Source organism: Lates calcarifer, linkage group LG1, assembly GCF_001640805.2.
Source record: "Lates calcarifer isolate ASB-BC8 linkage group LG1, TLL_Latcal_v3, whole genome shotgun sequence".
NCBI classification, from domain to species: Eukaryota; Metazoa; Chordata; class Actinopteri; family Centropomidae; genus Lates; species Lates calcarifer.
The window spans coordinates 10,454,877-10,476,664 of NC_066833.1; the positions used below are offsets into that span (position 1 = coordinate 10,454,877).

The following is a 21,788-nucleotide window of genomic DNA, read 5'->3' on the forward strand; positions in this document are numbered from 1 at the left end:
TCAGCTCCATACAGAAAATGGAGCCTACATTTAAGGTATACAAGCTCAAAATTTCCTATTATTTAATGTGTACACAAACATGTTGCAGCAGATAATGGTAAAACACCTCTGTTAGCTCCTGATATCAGTGTTTGTGACCGCATGGTGAGAATGTTTTGACAGCAGCGTTTAACCAACGCAAATAATAATAATAATAATAATGATAATAAAAGACTGTCGGTATGTTCTACCTGGGTGCGCTCAAAAACAAACAGCGCGCCTCCCGCTCCGTGACCCCGCCCCTGTGCGCTCGGGTTTGCGCCATTACGTCGCTGTGCTGATCACTGCTGTGGTGCAGGCAGGCAGGCAGGAAGGCAGGCATATAAATCAGCTGCAGAGAGACCAGGGAGCGCTGACAACAACGGACAGGCTCATGTTAGAGAAAGTCAGAAACGCAACATTTGCCTGTTCGGTGATTTGATGTTTAGTTTTTTCCACTTGTAAGCTTTTTGCTGATCGCGTTTTCTTTACTTTTACGCATGCGTGTAATTATATTTCACATTCTGTCGACCTGAAATGACTGATAGTCGCCGTGTCTAGCCAATGGTTACTGCGGGGGCTTCTGTCTTGTGGATTATCCGTCGTCGCCGAGCCAGTCGCATGGTTGAGCCCGGAGGAGGCCCCGCTCTGCTGGATGGATGTGTGTGAAGCAGCGCCGGACTCCGAGTACTGATGAAGACGGTGATAGTGATGATGCTCGGGTTTCATCGGCAGTGCGTGAACTGATCTTGGATGTTCGGGCTATATCGCCCATACAAAAACCATTTCCTCACACAACAAAAATTATATTCCTTTAAAAACTGGACGCCCCTGGAGCAGTTTATGACGGTAAGAAAGACACTCATTCACAGGCCACCAGTTTTTACAGCGGACTGACGTTAGCTAGCTAGCTAGCTTAGCGCTGTCACTTTTATCCAAGTTGCTGCCCCCACCGCTAAATTGGCTGATATTGCGAAATAACATTGGGATAACGTTATTCCGAAGGGCCCGTGTTGTAATTACACTTGTGCCTGTTGGGGTGGGGTCTCACAAAAAGAAATGGAAAGTGCGAATATACATTTTACTTCATAACCTCAATAGCCAGTGCTTCTGTAGCTTGCTTGTTAGCTAGCTGACTCTTAGCCCATTCAGTATCTCGCAGCTTACTTTACATAGCTGCGAAACAGCAGCTAATCCACTATGCGCAGCATTGGTATGCATTTAAAGGTTTATTGAATCATTAAAACTTTATTCTGCCCTCCTGTAGTCGACATATAGATTTTATTTAAGCAGGCCGTTAATAGCTCATTCATTGTACAGTGCACAATAAGCCCTTTAATGACAGGGTCCAGTTGGCGTTCAATGGGACCAGTGCGGCGTTAGTTATGTTACGAATGCGGCTTTAAAAATAACATTGCTTTATCATAAGCAACAGCAATTAATTAGTGATTATTGGGAGATTTCCATCGCCGTGTTTCGGCAGTAGAGTGCTGTTTGACTCACCTAACGTGATTACCTTATTCACAGTCCGAAACGATGAATAGATCCAGCGGATACTGGTCATTCAGATAAACTGGATGTGAGGATTTTGTCATTCATTGCTACATGATTGGTGAGGCACCGTTTATTGTAACTGCTCTCATGTACGTGTCACATCCTAGAAATGAGAGGGCCTGTATGGATAAGCTGCTTATTGCGACCCTGCGTTTATTTTTGCATCAGTAATTGCTTATTTTATTGCTTTGTCAGTGACAGGAAAGGGCTCCTTGTCTGCTGGGCGAAACGCTGTTAAATTTGTGGTGTTAAGTAATGGATGTGAGGGTTTGCTGTGATAAGGCGTCCTGCTTTTTTTCGATGACGTAATCCTCCACCATCCGTGCCACATCTTTTGGGTCGCAGTCGGTTCCTCTGCTGCCTGCTGCTTGCCAGTCTGCTGCCGCTGCTGAGATCATATGGACCCTGCTCCGTCCTGTTTTGTCAAGCCTCGATCCCTGCCTCCCTGGCTCTCTCTCGTCCTTTTTTAGCTATCTAAGCTGCAGAAATGACTTTAGATGCCATGTCACACTTGCTTCTGAATGGGATCTCAGTTAGGGGCAGCAAAGGAATGAGTGGTGAATGAAATCTTGTAGCTGGGTTCATCAAAATCACTGGCTCCAGAAAGTGTGACTGGGGATCCCCCAGGGATATGTGAAGGGGGCCTCAGAAGCTCCCCACATATATCCTGTGTAAATTTACTGACTTTTTATCTGTAAGATGAGACAGTGGGAATTGTTTTGACAAGGGCTTTTCTACAGTATCCATTTCTGAAGGAATCCCTATAAACAAAAAGCTTAACAGATGGGCGTCCAACAAAATGTCTTTGACCTAATGTTTGTGGCTCTTCTTGACCTGAATACATTTGGGAATCTCTGTCTGGGGGCTGATGGTTACTGAAACTGAACTACTTATCTTGGGAATTAGGCCTGCCATGTTGCACACGTTTTATTCGTGACACCATTCTAGGCCTTTATTGCCACCTATATTATATATTAAAGCAATGTAGAAGTAAGGATTATTTTGCATTAGATTAGACTATTAGAAAAGTATTTGTCACAGCCTTGTTAGCTTGTACACTCCTTTGCCTGGGTAATTACATACCTTTACAGCTCACTGAGTTGTGTTGTCAAATGTCGGCACCACCAAAATGTCACAATTATGTGTAATTGTGGAATTATTTATAGTGAAATACACCCTTAACAGTGCTCCACATTGTTGTTATCCCTTAATTATAAGATTTCAGCTGTTTATTTTTATCTGACCCACCTATTTTTTTGTTTCCACACAGTTTGTGATAGGCTGACCACTCAAAATGCTTCTTACTGCTGTTGAAACCATTCCAAAACCCCAAATAAAACTCTGCACCTAAAGCTCCGCTAGAATAAAGAGAGGAGAGTCAGGATCTTTAAAGCCACAACCCTTAATCATTAAAAGAGAATCCCATCTCTGATAGCTGAAACATATACTAGGATTGGAAGCTGTGCTGTAGTGCTGTTGGTACGCAAACACAACTAAATAAAGCCTAGCAAAGTTTGTTTTCATTAAATAAAAATGCAGCCTGACTATTTTTTATTTCAGTGCATATTATAAATTCATAAATGATGTGCTGAAAGAATCCTAGATTGAACTTTCCTTGCTTTTTTGCTCTGTCCAAACCTGAAGAAGTAGTTGGACTCAGCTGGGGAAGATGAAATTGCCTGTGGCAATGGCCCCGCTTCACTTGAGCACTGCACCTGAACCAGACATCCCCATGGTTTACAACAGAAGTGTGTCTCTGAGACAGACGGAGATAGTAAAAAGTGAGGCGCAGTAGTGAGGAGAAGATATGGATAAAGAAGGATGGGAGGAAGACAGAAGGGGCACAGGTGTGTCAGAGGTAATTGGGATTAATGTCACCTGTTAGCAGGGTGCTGGGGGATCCCATGGGAAAAAGCTGGGAGTCAGGTAGTATCATCAGATCCCAAGGCAGCTTGGGATCAAATTTAACTCGGGAAATGTTGCAGAGGAAAGTGCAGTTTACTCTACATTATGTACAAATATTTAAACCAAGAATTTTATGTGTCGGTTAATAACATCCCAAATGACAAATCATTTCAGACGGTTGTCTTCACTTAAGTGGAAATAATTCTCAGTCTTGAAGAATAACCTGCAGTTTGAGAAGTTGTTGGTCAGTATTGCATTTAGCAAGGGTCTGCATCAAGAACAAGAAAAAAATAGTTTATGTGTAGAGTTTTGCCTTTGTGGTACTTCATAGAAGAATACTGTTTTACAGCAATACTTTACAGCACCACGTCTTGATGGGTGTGAGCATTCGACCGTTTCACGTGTGGTGAATATGGGACGTTTGTCCACTTTGGCATCTTTAGACCTCTCACTGACAATTTGTCCTCATGCCATTTTTGCAGATGCATCTCCACAGGTTTGACTGGTGCCTGTGGAGAAGATGCATAAAGACGTCCTCCTTGTTAAACATAGTAAACTGGCCCACATAGCAGCAGAGTGGTCAAAGGTCAACCATTGTTCTTGCTGGGTTGAAAGGTGGAGAGATGTGTATATACTGTGGGATTGGCTAATATTAGCAAATGTGAGGATGGTTGTATGCTTAAAGATTCTGTTTTAAATGTGTAGAAAATCGTGGACGAAATGCAAAATCATCAAATGAGGGCAATAGACCAAATGCCATGTCCTTAAATAAATAGATAAATTAACACACAGACATGCATATATATATTCCCCTATGTATATCTTACCTACCTCTCATCTCCTTTCTTTGAGTGTTCAACGCTTCCTTTTCTCTCTATCTTTGTTTGACACCTTATTTCTGGTAAGTCTCAAGATTGGAGAGGCACACCCTACCACTTAGCATGGTGCTCAGTTGTGCTGACAGCTCAGTATTTGGTGTGAACTGACAAGTGGTGGTAAGAAGACTGCTAGCTGTGTGCTGCAGGCAAGATACATTATCAGGATTTAAAGATGCTAGCATTTGTGTATCTCACATTAGTAGGCTTGGAAATGTTGCCAGAAGCACTATGAAAAAAAAAAGTAAAAAGTAGTATTGGTGAACTTTCTCTTCTGGCACCAGTGACTTGCATGACTATTTTTGAGCCTATATATCCAGTTTCTTATTCACTATCGATCTACTGTGGTTCATTTTATCCCGATACCCAAATTAACTCATAAGATCCTCCTCTTTTATTTGAGTGTCACCAGGCTCCTTGTGACCATTGCTGACTGTTGGTGACAGCCTGTTCATGTTTAACCAAGAGGACCAGCTGTCAGCCCATTCCACTCTAACCCACTGGAAAGTTCACAGTCCTGTTTGCAGTTAGGAAGCGTTCTAGGCTTAGCCATTGATAGGCAGAGTTTGGCCATTTCATTTTGCAGTGGCCGACCTTTCTGGTGCCAAGTTGGTTTTGATACTGTTCCAGTTTATTTCTTGAATGTTATGCATCTTGCATCAGTATTTAAAATGAGAGGCGAAACAGTTATCTTCCATTAACAAATATGCCTAATGTGGTGCAGGCCTTCACAGATACAGTTATGCCTAACTTGGCACAGGTCCATAGCACTCCCAGATCACCATCATTGTCTTGAGCCACAGTTCTTTCAGTCTGTCTGACTGGCAGTCCTTAAGTGAACCAGCCATAGCCATCCATTCACATAAATATCCAGCCAGGGAGCTCTCAGAAAGGCAGCTAGTTAGCGGTCTGTTGCTGGGGTGGATATGGCACGACTCTTCAGCGAAAAATTATCTTCCAAGCCCTAAACACAGCTGTGTTTATTCTGTACAGGATGCCAGGATGAAGGTGCCTTGACAGAGCTAGACTTCTAAAACAGAGAGCAAGTACTGCCATATTAATAGTGACACATTTTCTTACAAAGAATAACTACGTCAGTAGTCTCAGTATCATTCAGAAAGTAGCAGAGAAGACTCGCATGCTATTATTTTCTGCCTGTGAACACTGGGACAAAAATAACAGTGGCCTTGTGAATTGGGTGTAAATGATTGGGGGTAGATTCAGTCTCTGGCAGAAAAAAGCCTTTCATTTTGGAATGAACAATCTTTATTCATAGTTGGGCAGTTGTATATAGTCTTATATATCACAGCGATTCTTCATGCTTATATAAGGATGTTCTAAGTAGTCTTGTGAGTATCTGTTTCTGTAAAAAATCACTCAGTAATATATATGAACAGAACATGAGTGTATATTAGTTTTAGCTTGCCTCCTGAATCTGTCTGAATGTGTTTGTTTCATTTCAAGATTTTATTTTAGATGTGTTATTGTCAGATCAGGGTCACCTCTATCTTCTCTCCCCTTCTTGGTGTCCGGCGTTGGCGTATCTGGATCATGCATAACTAATCAGATTAAACTGCATTTTATGGTAATGATGTTCTCAGTTAGAGGGCAGCCATAATGGTTTGATTAGCTGTAACAGCACGTTATCCAGCCAGAGAGGAGCTAGAGACAGACCCCCTACTTCTCTCTCTCTCTCTCTCTCTCTCTCACACACACACACACACACACACACACACACACAAACAACAGTTCAGGCATAAAGGATTCATACGACACCACAGGGAATAGTGACTCTTCATGCATGCATGATATCGGATTCTTACCTGTAAATATTTTTGATGCCCTTATTAATTATGCCAGTATCTCAGGGTGAAACAGAAAGCACATCTTGTGATCCCATATTATACTAATAGAATATATATTTTTCACTGACATTGAAACAAATGACTTCCTTCCTGCATTTTGAATTGTTGCTGGTGTGGTGTGTGTGATTGGAGTGTATCACATTCAGGTTTATTCTATTGGCTCTTGGAGATCTCTTTAGGTGTGAAGGTTTGAGATTGGGTCTCTTTGGCCATCATACTGTGTCATTACACAGTGAGAGGACAGCCTTCTTTCTGTCCTACTGTTTGTTAGACGCTCTTATCTGCTCTTATCAAAGGTCCCTCTCAGAGGATCATACAATAAAAAGAAAGCACATATAGGATCTGGGAAATAAAGGGGGGGTGTCATAAAATATGAAAGAGGTTATGGAATTCATTTCATTTCATTCATCTTTATTTTAGAGGATTATAGACGGTGCTGTTTTTAATTAATTCTGAGCAAATAATGCATAGGAAGCATACATTCTGTCAGACATCTACTCTACTATGCCATGGCAACATAAAGAGTGGCTCTTGATATATGTTGTAATTCAACATCCCATATTGTCTCCATTATGTCTCACTTACGTGTTCTAACCCAGTTTCTGTAAAATGCAGGGCTAGATTATACAAACAGAGCCAGAAGATAAAGCTAGCTAGATTATGGTTCAGGGGCTGTAAGAGAGACCTAGCTAGCTGTGCAGAGGTTGGATTAGGGGAGCGCAACATAAAGACATTAGAGGATTAAAACGATCACTGGCTATATGAGATTGATAGATGCACGGATGGCCACTGGATAAACTGAGGGAACAGAAGAAAAGGGCACGGGATGGGTGGCTGGCTTCATTTAGTTACATAAATAGGGTACCATTTTGGAACACAGTGTCCATTGCCACATGGAAATTAGACCTCTAGGCTTAGTTGTCCTAATTTACATCTCTTTTTTTCTGTTAATCAATGATCGTTGTCCTTCCCAGATAAACTCCTAATCATAAGAAAAAAGGTACCTGTACCCTCTGCCAGTTTCTTTTATATTGTGAATGCATTCAGATTTGTTGAAATTTGCAGCTGTTGCAGCTCTCAGTAATTGAACATCTACGTTTCTGCTAATGTTGTCAGATAGTGATGTGAAGTTGTCTGTTTAATTTGGGCACAGTGTTTAAGGTTTGATTTATTCAAATCTAAAATTCATACTGAAAATGTAGTCAGAACATAGCTATAATACGGTAACAAAAGTATTGCATGTGCTTTGGGAATTACTGCATCACACTTGGTCAAGTGCCCTCAGACTCTGGCTGGATTCAGAATGGGATTAAGATGATGAAATCAGCCTTTCCCCACCACCACCACAACTCCATGTCATCATATTATTAAAGAGTATCCACTAAATGATATGATTTTAATCAAACACTTTTTATTGGAGAGGGGACTCCTTTCCACTGCAGCCCCTCCCCCACCTTTACACTCCTCAGGTATGTGAGTACAGCTGGCTCCCAGCTCTTCACTCCAGAGTTATGCTCCAGTGCATGTTTTGGCTTGTCCTTTCCTTCACCATCACCCATCCCATTTTCCACCAAAATGTGTTTACACTGCCACACATCCACGTCTATGCACCTTTAGACGTAGACGCACAACATTTCCTAAAGGTGCACTGTGATGTGCTCAGCAAAGAGTTGTAGATTAAATTGCCATGTGCCCATTTAAACCTGTTGCTTGTGCAACCTGAGCTTAGTGCGCATGTGTCAGCTTCAGATCCTCAGGTCTGCCTTTGAAACAGCTGCTTAAAGAGCCTTGAATATCTCAGGGGGTCAAAGGACACAGTTGCTTAACAACAGTGGGTCAGAGCCAGAAATGGATGGAGTTCCTTATTCTGCTTTGTCCTCATGAGAATTACCAAGGATTTGTGCTAGGGTTTTTTGTTTAATATTGCTTGTAATCATATACCTGAAAGATGGTGACATTATAGTCTATAGAACATGCGTCCAGCTTTAGATAGTCAGGACAGTGGTTTCATCATTTATTAAAAAACTGGATGCATTTGTTTCCATGACTCTAAAGCTTTAGTTTCTTGTCCTCTTTTTCAGACATGCACTATGTTTTTCTGTGACACTTGACAGGGTTATTTCTGGAAGATCAACAGTTTACATGGTAAAACCTAGTTTAATCCGCTGCTTGTTTTGCTTGGAGATCTGTGGAGGAAGGGCAAAGGGGTTCCGTATCCAACTCAAACAGGAACACACAGAGCAAGTCTAAAAACATAGGACATTAGTATTGCTGTTTCTATTCCATACTGCTTTCAGTCTCTCCACTGTCAGGCTTGTTTTCTGTCCATCCCTCCCTCCTTCCCTCCTTTATTTTTATCCTTACCGCTCTTTAATGCTAGTCTACGTGACCAGCTTGTTCAAGACAACACTGTTTGTAAATTCTGTCTCTCCATAATTTCCTCTGTCAACAGATGGGTGCCGCATGTAGATGTGTGAACATGTCATCTCTGTGCATGTGAGATGATGCGGCGAAGAGAGCAGTAGTGAAAAGGAGCGACAACATGCGTAGAGATATCTGGTTACAAAGGCTGATGGGCATGCTTTTTAGGAGGGTGTGTCCACCCACGTGAGCTTGGATTACTCTGAACAGCACACACTCAAACATTCACGCTCTTTTGTTGACATCTGGGCCTGCGCTAACCTTTCACAGCGTTAACTCCCAGCCCGAGGACAGGAATGAAGCTTTCCTCAAGCTAAGTTTTTCCACAATAAATCAGGGCTCCATTCAAGCACCCTTTAGCTACATTTTACAGCCGTGTTGCACATGGCTTGACGATTTGTTCCAAACAGTATCATTACATTAGTAAGGATATTTTCCAAGATTCATATCATAATATGTCAAATGTATGTTTGAATAGAACCATTACAGAACATGAACACTTATGAATGCCAGAGCCACCACCCTGGGGTGACTTTCCCATAAAGACATTTGTTGTGTTATGTTGCTGTATAGCAAGACACATGACTGAAACTAACTGGTGTGTTAAGTTAAACAGGGACCCAAACGACTTTGAATGTGCACAAATAGACAGCAATTGACAGCGCAATCATGAAATGTAACATAATTTAAATTAAACATTAGTTGGCCCATTAGCTTGTTAAAATGTACTTAATATTACTTATATTGTGCTATCAATTTCAATTTGACAGTTTTTCTATCTATTGATCTGTTTTACTGTGCGTCTGCTGGCTAGGTATGTACTGTATCAGCTTGTTTTTTCTGTGGGTATTTGTGTAGATGTTTCTATGTGTTTGACAGCCTTGGGTTTGCAGCAATTCTCAGTAGGAAAAACAAATTGCAGTCTATGTGATTTTGCACTGTCAGGTCCTCTGTGTGTATGAGCTTATAGAGAGTATCTGTGTGTGCAGAAAGAAAGCGAGCAAAATGGACATTCATACCCATAGAGTATCTGTGTGTTTGTCTGTGTGTGTTTTTAGATGAAAACGAGAGGACAGAGAACATGAGAACAAGATTTGTGTGTGTGTGTGTGTGTGTGTGTGTGTGTGTGTGTGTATTTTCGCCAGAGAAACAGGCAGCCTCACTGCTATTTTCTGGGGCAGGCTATCAGGCAGGGAGGCAGCAGGGAGGGATAATAACAGAAGCTGTTACATTCTTGTGGTTTCTCTGATTTCAGCATGAGGCAGGGGGCTGGCTCTGGCTGACTCATGGCTACTCTGCCTGAGCCAGCATGGACGCTGCTAGCAACAGGACAATACATGACATTTCTTAGACACTTTAATCTAAGTTGCAATAATTACAGGATCATGAATCTGTGCATATTTTAGCACCTCTTGCTCAAGCATCAACCTGGCAACTGATTAACACTGGCTTAACTGCCACTGTGAGCAGTGGCAATAATTTAACTTTAGCGTTTGTTAGTTCAGGTTTGTTACCCAGGTTATTTGACAGACAGTTTCAGATGCCACAGTTGAGAATTTACTTGGATCTTAAATATCTTGCTGCAATTTCATTTAAGTGATTTTTGAAGGAGCTGAAAAACAGCTACGTAAACGTAACAAAGCACTTACATATTCTGTTTATTGATCAACTCTTAAGAGCAGCCACAACAAGCCCAGAGGAAATGAGCTGTGTTTACTGGTTGAAAATGAATGGGATGCTGTTGTGTTTACAGGAACAAGGTGACAAAATACAAGCATATAGAGAGCTTTTACAGAAAGTGACAAAAGTAAGTGTTCACCTGGATCAAGTGTAGGGGAGAGGAATGAAAAAATGATTCAACATACATATAAACATCCCTCTGAAACATCACAACATCAAAAATGATATGTCAGTTTTTCTTGTGCTTGGTGGCTCTCCGTCCGTAGTCGATTTTCTTAAGATTTCTACTTCATACAATAACTTCATTGCTCTGAAGTTGAATCTGTTCCATTGGTTCATGTAAGTGCTCACTTAGGTCTGGGGTTGCACTAATCTTCTTTTGTAAAATCAGATTAATGCAGAACAGGCTACCAATGTTTGCGAGACCCGGTTTGAGGTTTTTGTATGTCAGGCCAGTGTTGCTGAGGAAATGCCATCTGCTTAGTAACACTACCACAGAGGCATAACCTGCACTGGCCTACATATGTAACCTTGCTACATTACTAATTCAGTTCTACAGCATTTATCCTGTGTTTTTGATAAAGCTAATGCTACAGTGGTCAGTTTGATAATGCATTTGTACATGCAAATACACTGGTTTGCATTGTTCCAGCTGATTATACGTCAGTGCCTCAGAAAAGAGATTAGTGTATTAATGTTGAGGTATGTTTTATTGAATTTCATATTTGATTAAGTAGTTAGAGACACACTGATGCAGGCAGAAATACAAAACTTAACTCATAAAGCCTGATGCTGATTTTGATTGAGCTGAGTTAAACATATAAACATGCACTTTGGTATTTTGCATGATGCAAACTGTGGGTTTTAAGTAGATTAAGCCAGTCACAAATTTCTGTCTTTATACCTATACATGCAAAAAAAAAAAAAAAAAAAAAAAGGCGAGAAACTGCTGTCTCAATATTTTTCACCAGCAGCTAACCTTATTTTCTACAGTGTGGAAACATCGTACAAAGTATGAGGTGACTTTCAGGTGGGCCCACGCTTTCCTGTTTTGGCCCTGTTTACCAACCACAATGTGTTCCACACACCTCCATCTCTTCATCCTCACCTCTTCATACAACCTGTGGTACAGAGACGTCCCCTAACACCTCTCCCACACACATGCTTTTTGTTACATGAGCTGTGTAATAGACTCAAACAAGTTGTTTAATCATCATCCTCACTTTTGAGTTGCCTGTGTTGCTGCATTACTTTTGCAGTTGATTGTAATCCACCTTAAAGACAGTATTTATCTGATACTATTATTAATATTTTCCTTTATCTTGAGCATTCACAGCCACATCCCCTGTCTGTTGTCACTGTTTCTCACAACTCAAAAAATGCAAAAATGCATTTGCACCTGTGCCCCCACCCCCACCCCCCACCCACAGAAATGTCTAGGCTTGAAGCACTGCACTGTAGGGTCAAAACCACGCTGCTGTCTAACAAGTAAATGTGACCAAAAAACCAAAATAGTAGTGTTCATATTGTATAGTGAGAGAGTACAGACAACCACACATTAAACTGCAGGTTTTCTATGACATTAGCAGACTGTTATTTCTAAAAGATTAAGTGTTGATCTCCAATAATTTTGACCTAAAAAACAGTAATAATCAAAAAAATAAGAGGTGTGTCACAGTGTGAAACGTATACTGAGCCTTTGCTATTTTCAATTATGCATCAAGCAGAATTCCCTTCATCAGCAGTATAGAGCAGGCGCTGCATACCTACAGTGTGTCACAGCCGTGGGCACACACGCACACGCTGGCCACACCAGGTACAGCTCTGTAAAACATGCAGAAGGCAAAAGCTTTTTCTCAAAAGTGAACATTTGTGCTGAAGGCACCGAGACAATTAGCTTTTAGATGTTTTAAACAGATGTTGTACATTACTTTTTACGCGTGACTGTGTGAGCAGATGGTGTGTGTTTTAGATTGTTATACTTTCCTCAATGGATGAATATACATTGGTATTTTTTGTCATATGCTACCAGAGATAGAAGCATTTTTCCCATTCTCCAGTGTTAGTTGCATGTTTCCCAGGCTTCCCATTTACATTTTTGTCAAATGTTTGGGTTAGACACTAGGGTTAGGCAGATACACACATCCTACCATACATTTCTAGCCAGATGCATTTTAAATGCATCCAGGAAGAGAATTAAAGTGTTTTTATATATTATTTTTTTTGTTTCTCTTGTGTCATTCTATTCCTTCAAATGTCTATAATACAAACAGGCCTGCATTTTTAGGATGTGTTGTAATTTTTCTCCAAGAGACCTTGAAAACTCATTGTTAAATATGAAGAATCAAGTAATTGAAATCTTTTCAATGCCCAAGCAAAAGACAGTGTGGCATTGTTAACATGGGCACATTTTGTTAGCGCTCTGAACAGTAGCAGAAGGCGTAGAGTTTCCAGGAAAATGATTGCATTTCCTCTAAAAACTAGACAGATGATAAAACCCTTTTCCAAGTACTGCCCCTTAACCACTTCACTACTTTTCTCTTATTTTAAATGTCAATCCCACTGCACCTCTCTTTCTCAGAAAAGAGCGCAAATAGGATAACCAAGGCTTTTTAGAAAAAGGAGATGGATAGGGTCAAACTTTGGTCAGATTAGTTCGGATCGGTTTAGCCAGTGTTTGAGTGTCATGGCCTCAGCATGTACAATCACTGGCCACTTCGTGAGGTACGCCTTGCTAGTCCCAGGATAGGATTGCCTTAATTCTTTGTGGCAGGTGCTGGAAACATTCCTTAGAGATTTTTGTTGATATTGACATGACGGGGGCCCAAAGTGTGCCAAGATAATATCCCCCACACCATTACACTGCTACCACTAGCCTGAACCGTTGATAAAAGGCAGGATGAATCAATGCTTTCATGATGTTTATGCCAAATTCTGACCCTACCATCCAAATGTTGCAGCAGAAAGCAAGACTTATCAGACCAGGCAACATTTTCCAATCTTGCGTTGTCCAATTTAGGTGACTCTACAAGGTAGAATAGTGTGTTGGGATACTTTCATACTTGTCATATGTCGGGCTTCACTGTAAGGCCTCTGTGAGCTCCTTGGTGCACTCAGGCAATGCTAAAGCTGCTTTCACATGATCAGCGTCAAACTGCTTAACACTGTGTAATTCTTATTTTTAATGTTTGGAGTGTTGATGCCCAACTCAGGAGCTGTTTTCTCCTTTCTGCCTTTCCTAAAACAATGCTATAAGTCCCTGATACAGTTGTGTAGGGCACATGTGCATGTGTTCTCTTTCACACATACTTTGTTTTTATTCCTCAAGGACGAAGGCAATTTTCAGAACCATAAATATCAGTAGAGCTCCTCTGACCTTTCAGCAGACCTCCACAGTTAATAGTTAAAGCCTTGTAAAATAATTTAATATGTGTATGTGTAGATGGATGACCTAGGTTACTGTAAATATTCAGCACATACATAAACAGCTCCTCTCAGCTTATTATATGTATTTGCTTGTGCATATATGTGTGTTTCTTGCAGTGTATGGTGTCAAGGGAGCCTTTACATCCTAATAAATCTTTTATCAAGCTAGAGCTGCATGGAGAAGCACTGTCTGAAGCAGAACTGTGCTACAGACTAGTGTAAAATGGCAAATAATGCCTATCCCCTTCAAGGAGACAATAGAATGATCAGAAGATGACACTTTTAATTCTTAATTAAAAGTTAAAAGTTAAATACTGCTTTTTTCTGTCAGGTGTAAATGTTTCGCCCTCAGCAACATAGCCGAGCTTCTATGCCCCCAAACCTAACCTAGCAGCCGCCGGCGGGCGGGCGTGCTTGGTACAAAACACCTGGCCTCCCTGCTGGTGGGGCAGGAATGTGCAGGGCTGAGGTGGATGCGGGTGGAAATTTGCAGCGTTCTCAGAACACGACCTGGTAACATTTAAAGGTGCCAGTGTCAGCAGGAAAGGAAAAAAATCAGAGGAATGTGCTGCTTTAATCAAACCATCATCTCTGTTTCTATGCTGTGTGTGTGTGTGTGTGTGTTCAGCACTGTAAAGTAGGGGGCCTCCTCTTACATAAATGAGGTAACACTGTCCCACCCCTCTCATATTTCCAATCTGTGTGTGTAGCGTTTTCATTTAAAATCCCTTTGTTCTTTTCACATTACATGGTCATGGTGGTAGCTAATGGTTCGCATGTTTCTGGAATCACTGTCTACTCTGACAAGACTAAGTACTATTTTATTCTTCTCCAACTAATCCACAAGTCCAGGGAAAGTTGACATTTAGTTTACCAGCTTTTTACTGTAATGGATGCAACTTAAATGAACAGAGGTACTATTAAAGCTCTGTAGCAAACAATCTAGAAATTAATAAGCAATAGTTGTCTGTGTGCAGTGACTTGAATCACTTATTGAACAAACTGTTTTTGTATAATGCTGAATTGTGAATGAATATTTGTAAATGGGATAGTTGGATGTTAATGCGTTCACAGAGCAACAGCAAGTTGTTACTTGCAATGTTAGCTGAAAGCAGCAGACCTAAAAATGTGGTCTCTCTCAACCGCTGCTTGCCAGCACACCACTGTGACCTTTGCGCTATATGTATATTCAAACCATGAGCTCTAACCAGAAGAACCTGGGTGTGTGTGTTCACAGCAGTTACAATCATAATGATGTTGATGAAATCATGCATGTAGATTTTTATCTGAATGTTTCCACAGTTGGATTATTTCTGAGTTAGATTATGAGTGAATATTTAGTATATATGCAGCATCTCTGACTGAAATGAAGGTCTTATTTGTGGACATATTGAACTCGTATGTGGGCCAATAAGGTCATGTGTATGTTTGTGCATCTGCTGTGTTAACTGGATGAACCTTTAAGAGTTTCTATAGCCTTTAACATTGTTATAGTGTGAGCTAAATGTCGTTGTCCTACAGACTGAGAACCACAAAAAGTGTAAACTCTGTCACATAAACATAAAAATAAAATCAACTACATAATGAAATATCCTGAGCAGTTGCAGCCGCCAAGATTCTGGGGTTTAAAATCAAGCATGTCTGTGGAAGTCGCACTGATGAGAGGTATGTGCTTCAAGGCAGAGGATGTTTCACCACAAGAGTTATATTAGTTCTATAGAGAGGGGCTGTAGTTTACTCTCCTTCACTACCCATAATCAGTGGTGCATCTTATGAATTGCTGGAAAAGCCTGATGTAACTGTTCAGAAGGACAGTATGGAAAGAGCACACGTTATTAAGTTGTTGGAGGGCAGGACAAATGTCCTGTAGAAGACCAGTGGAGAGTAGAAGAGCATAAAAGCTGTTAGGGGCGAGGGGAGGAGAGGAGGATGTGGATCGTATCTTATTATAATGAAGATAGTATGATTGGTAGGTGAGGACACAGAACGAGGACACTGCCCAGAATGAGTCAAAAAGAGCCACTGCTGCAAATACCGTTCAGTCTCCATTATCCTCAATCTTTGATTGAGTAGGAATCTCCTTGACAAGTGTATAAATGCCTGTGTGTGTGTGTGTGTGTGTATGACTGTAGCGACTGTAATTTGCATCATGGACTCACAGGCTATACTGACAATTAAGGACGAGAGGAAGAGAAAAAATGTATTTCAGGGAAATTCTTGTAGTGTTTCTCATGTTGTGAGAAAAAACTGATAAAAACTGATACCATGTGTAGTGTTGGGTCAAAAATTAGTCAGCCTCCAGACATTGGGCTTTATTACTTGTATTACAGCAGTTCTTTTATGTCTGTGGTTGTGTTGACCTTTTTACACAGCAGACGTTTTGCCTTGTCAAACACAGGTGTTACTAATAACACAATTAATTGCTGAAATGCACTGCACTAAGTGGCCACAGCCATAGTTAATGATATCAGCTCCTCTTGTGCAGTGAAGAAGCAAAAGTAAACTGATGTCCAGGCTATCGTGGCATAAATTTATGTAATGTCTAGACCTCTGTAATAATAGGAAACCTAGTGGATCAAACTTGTTGTAAGTAACAATCTAATCTTTAGTTATCAACTAGTTGCCACCCTCACCAGCAAATAAATAAATGGTCACACAAGTTATTTAATTTCACTTTTTATGATGCAGTAAGTGAGTGAGAAGAGCCTTGTAGAAATACATGGTTTTGTTGACCTTTTTATCACCTAAATGGATTCTGTGTGAGTCCAACTGAGATCACAAGTCTTTCCTTTTTGCAGTCTAACATCTGTGTCAAAGTGACTCTTGTTTCATGTCAAGATGTGTCACTGTGCCGACACTAGCTAGAAAGATACTGTGGGTGGGTTGTTGTTCAAAGTCTGTGTCTCTCTTTGTGTCTCAGGCTGTTAGCATCATCTTATGATAAAATGGTCAAAGTCTGCGTAGACAGAGAATCATTGGGATTTTGATAGGAACAGACAAGGCCCAGTCGTAAAAATTTCTTCCTCAAAAAAGAGCACATGACATGGTATTTACGAAGAAGATCTGCATGCTGTGGCATAAAAATCATGCAATTTAATATTAGCTTGACTTTAAAGTTGCCATTGGTGAAATAGTGACAGCTGTGGCCAAACACACGTCCTCTTTTACAGTGCTAAATACAAATACAATACAAATGGTCCACTTGGCAAATATTCAACATAACAGGACTTTGACTGGCATCCTGGGGCACTACTCTGTTACCCTTGTTTTTTTGGCTGCACATGTTTATCACTTATGCTGAAATAAAAAATGAGAGTTTGTGGGGAGCTGAGAGCTGGACTGGACTGTCTGGTTTTTCTTATCAGTGCAGTCGGACAGGCTGACTCAGGCTTTTTACTTATTCACTTGGAGAAGCTTATTCCACAAGGGTTCAGTGGAGTTCAAGCAAAGGTTTGCAGATGTTTGCAAGTCTGGATAACAGAATTGTAATGAATTTGCATTGGGACGTCTATGATGTGTGTGTGTGGGTGAACACACAATATTAGCAGGGACTTTTTGAAAGAAGTGTTCACAGTTGAAACAAAAATCTCATTACTGAGGATAATCATGTGACTGAATTGTCCAGATGAAAGAAAGACATTTTTCATGAATCACCAACCTTCAGAGTGGAAAATACTTCATATGCTGTTTGGGTCTGTTTTCTTAAACGGACTATGCTGTGGCAATCAGTTTACAAACAGCACTATATGACTTTACCATTAGTCAGGGCCACATATGGCTACCCCTAAAGGAGGTCAGAGGTCAATCACTGCCCACATTCCCGAAGCTACAACTTCCCTGGCACCCCGCCTCCTCCTGCAGAGACACATGTTAAATGCTTTGTTTAAATCCATCAGTTACAAACACACACACTCACACTGCTGTTGTTGTTGTTGCCCTACATAAAATAAGTAGAATTAAAGAGATTGCTGGGGTGGCTGGGTGAATGGTAAGCAAGGGAAAAAAGGAGCAGGAGTGTGAGGGACAGTGTAGTAAAATCAGGGGTGAAGGTGAATCAGGGAGGATGTAGGCGTAATGAAAAGGAAGATAGAGGATGGATGAGTGTTCTGTATGGGCACAATGGAAAGAAAGACTTGGAACAGGAAGTCTTTTTTTTTCTCCCCAGACTGAGATATATGTGTATACTGGTGTGTAGTGTGTGTATAATGCATGTTTCAGTCTTATGTTCTTTTTTTAAACGTCATACACACAAAGAGAGAAAGATCTATGACGGATATGAAGTCGTTTTTAATCCAGTCATTTATTATGAAAACTCAGAGCAATTGCAGGCTTTCTGCAATCTCACACACACACACACACACAGACACACAGTGGCACACATCTGTAATTGACCACCTGTTTGTCTGTGGCCTAGTTTACGCTTTATGAAACACTGTGGAGCAATGATGTACAGTTCCTCTGGGATTCCTAACTGCTCGCCTATTATTTCAATTGTTCCAAAGCAACACAAAGGGACAGAAAAAATGTACATAGCATGCCTTTTCAGTTTCTTTTGAAGATATTAGGAGTATAAATAGAAATGTATGGGGCAAATGAAGTTCAGCAGTCAGCCCGTATTTGAACTGGCTATAGGCCGGTGTCTGTTGTGTAACTTTTTTCCTTTGAAGACTTGTTCTGTTCTAAGTATAAATAAGAAATACAGGGAGAATCACAGTTCAGTAGTCCGGATAAGTTTTATCATTGTACTTCTGTGTTTGTGTGTACGCCTGTGTGTGTGTATCCTGACAAAGTGGAGCAATACACAATCAGATGTTGATGTTAGATAACTTGTGTGTCTCTGTTTGCGCGCGCACGTGTGTGTATGTTTGCATATTTAAGTGTTGCAGTAGGTGTGTTTATATGAAGGGCGTGTAATCCTGTGTACAGACGGAAAGGCTGCAGGACCGTCTGTGTTTGCAATAATCCGAGAGAGCCAGAGGAGCCCACCAGTGAAGGGAAGCTTTAGGGTCAAGAGCCCTTATACACACACAGACACACACATGCACACTCATGCCTGTTTGTAAGCTCTGCTGACTGCAGGAAGCAATAATGGTAGCGTTCTTCCGGAGTTCCGGAGGGTTCTCTCAGGGGAGCGTGGCTGTCCTGTCCAGCTCAGCAGAGCAAAACTGAAAAGAACACAGCAGAGCAGAAAATTGTAGGACATTGAGAATAGAGTGCAGTAGAACAAAAAAACAAAAAAATTGTATAATTGAAAAGGATAGTAAGAATACAGTAGAGAAAGTCAGAGGCAAACATTTTAGAACACAATGCAACAAGTATAAACGATCCCAATAATTTAAGATAACAAAAAAAAGTGGATCTGTGATTAAATGGTTGCATAATACAACGATGATCCAGTGCTGTGGTCCGTGGTCTTGAAATTGTCTTCAGCTGGATGGCAGAGAAATGTTGGGACAGGAAAAGAGCAGGGATGGCGATGCAGCCTGTGGAGAGCGTCTGTGTGTCAGAGCTCATCATCTTTGTATCCCACAGCTCCTCCTCAGTGTGAGCCGGTGATAGGAGCGCGTCCCTCAGTCTTTCCTTCTTTCTGCTTGGCTTCATCTGCTCATCTTGCCGGTCCGCTCGCTCTGTTTCCCCAAAGCCGACACTGTGGCTGCCAGCAACGTGCATGCATCAGCGTGTGTGTGGTTGTTGTGTTGGTGGAATGTATTGATCACATCATGTCACTACAGCCTACAGTATTTCCAGCCTCACACCTGCTAGAATGTTACCTACTAGCTGCTCAGTAGCATTTCTTTGATAGACCCTCCCTGCACGGTAAACGCCCACTTCGTACAAACTCCACCCCCTCAGTTTGTTAGACATACCAGGGTTTCGTGAGGAAATTGTGAGTGGTAGTGAACACTGTCACCTGCTGTGGTGAATCAGATAAGATACTGATGCGTATCATTTTGTCAGTAAATGACAACATGAACAGTTGCCACACTCTTCTCTTTTCCTGTGTTGGTTAATGGTGTTAATTGGTGCAGGCAGTCTTTAAGTACTTTGCTTTCTTGTTCATCTCGCTCTGATGTGTAAAACCAGTGGAGTGCTCCTTTAAAAGTATGTTATTCACTGATTCTCTATGTGTTACACCAATATGATTCCCCCATTAATTAAGTGCTGACAGCAATAAGAATAAACATTAGTAAAAAGTGTGTTTTATTAATTTTCTGAAAATATTAGTAGTACCATGGACATGATAAACTTTGTTTATTGAAGCCCTTTTCAGTGGGTCATAGACATGCCTTTCTCTGGCAGCTGCACTGAGGCGAGGAGCAAAAAGCAACAAAACACTGAAAGAATCACTGCAGATATTTTCAGACTGCGACATTTCAAGGAACAGTTTGACATTTTGGGAAATTTGCTTAATTTGCTTTGTTTTCCAGGCGTGGATGCGAACATTGCTGCCATCCTCATATTTGTCCGTTAAATATGAAGCGAGAACCAGGAGATGATTAGCTTAGCTTAGCAGTGACTGTCTGACAGAAGCCTCTGTAAAACCACAATTTTTTGTTTTTACATACGTGTTACCTTACCTAATTGTATCTAAGCATCTCTTTATTCATAATTTTATGTATTTCTTCAGTGGTCCTGATGCCAACAGACAGTTAGCCAGGATTTTTCATCAAGCACTGCCTGAGTAACATTATCTACACTACCATTATCTACTCAGTCACACAGCATATACAATAAACTATATATAAAGTGTACTGTAGCCACCTGTTAAAAAAGATGTAATAGTCATATGTTTGTGTGTAGCATGAATGTCTGGCTGTTAGTGCTAGCCTCATGTATAGAGTTGTATGTGTCTGTACGTGCACAGTGTGCACGCCATCTGCCCGTGGTCAGGAGGTTTGCTCTGATGTATAGTGACAAGCAGCTCAGTCACACAGAGAGCCCTCCGTATATACTATATACACACACAAATGCTCTCACACAGAGCCATCGGTACGAATACAGCAGCTCCTGATGACGGGGGCCGTGACCCTCGTGGAGTTATTATGTCTCCTGTCATGGTAGATCACCTAAGAATAAAAAAAGCAGGAGGCGGACAGGAAGGGCACAACCCTCCCTCCCCGCAATAGCATATGTTGCCCAACCAAATCCAAACCAAAACTGAAAACACTGCTGCAGCTACACAGAAACAGACAGAACCTACTTGTGAAACATGCGTGTATGCAGACAGAGCTTTTTGTCTAACATGGGTCTAAACAGTATGTTAGCCAATAATCTTTATAACTGGGTTGTAAACTATCAACTATTATCAGATGTAACAGTAAATATATGACAATACAAATACAAGACAACAGCAAGTGTTGAATAGGACACCTACCTGGATATAGATTATGTCTTTTTCTCAGCCAGGCGTAATAACTTTTTATTTGTCACCATTGTGAGGTTAACCAAGACTGTTTTTCAAACTACTTCTTTCAGGAATATATGCAATATATATATATATATTTATTGATCCTGAATCACATAGAAATTACTAACATAAAAGACTGCACCCTATTAAATGTTAAAACACAGTACAAACTGAAATTCATGGCACATTCAACCAGTTTGCAATCTAGAGAGACAAAAGAAAGCAGTCAGATGTAGCCTCAGTAATAAGGGGCTTTGGTTTGTTCTAAATGGAGCAGCCTCAGATTGAATTATTGTTATTTATTCCCTCTGATGAGCAGACAGGGCACCCTCAGCTACTGTTTGTGCTGCCATTATTTACCAACCAATCATGAGCCACTCCAACTAGGCATGATGAAATGATAAAATTCAAAGTATTTATCCAATTTCCTCTGAAAAGAGGACTGATGTACATGCCGAGTGAAATGAAGATTAAAATAGTTAAAAATCCTTAATTGCCTCTCTGTTAGACAGCTGTTGCAGACATTTTATTGATTGATTGATTGATTTTTTTTTCTCATTTTATATTATCTTATGAGTGTTTTAGTCCTGGGCTGCTGTATACTGTAGTTTCCAAAAGCCCCTTCTGGGTATCTGC

General features: G+C 40.8%; 1 protein-coding gene across 1 annotated transcript in view; it reads left to right on the top strand.

The window, feature by feature from the left end:
- Nucleotides 1-304: 304 nt before the first annotated feature.
- The window catches only part of ptpn4a (protein tyrosine phosphatase non-receptor type 4a), a 57,006-nt gene continuing 35,522 nt past the window's right edge, over nt 305-21,788 (top strand). Inside the window, 1 exon segment of the mRNA XM_018682291.2 lies at nt 305-867. The gene's annotated coding sequence lies outside the window, so the exon portion shown is untranslated.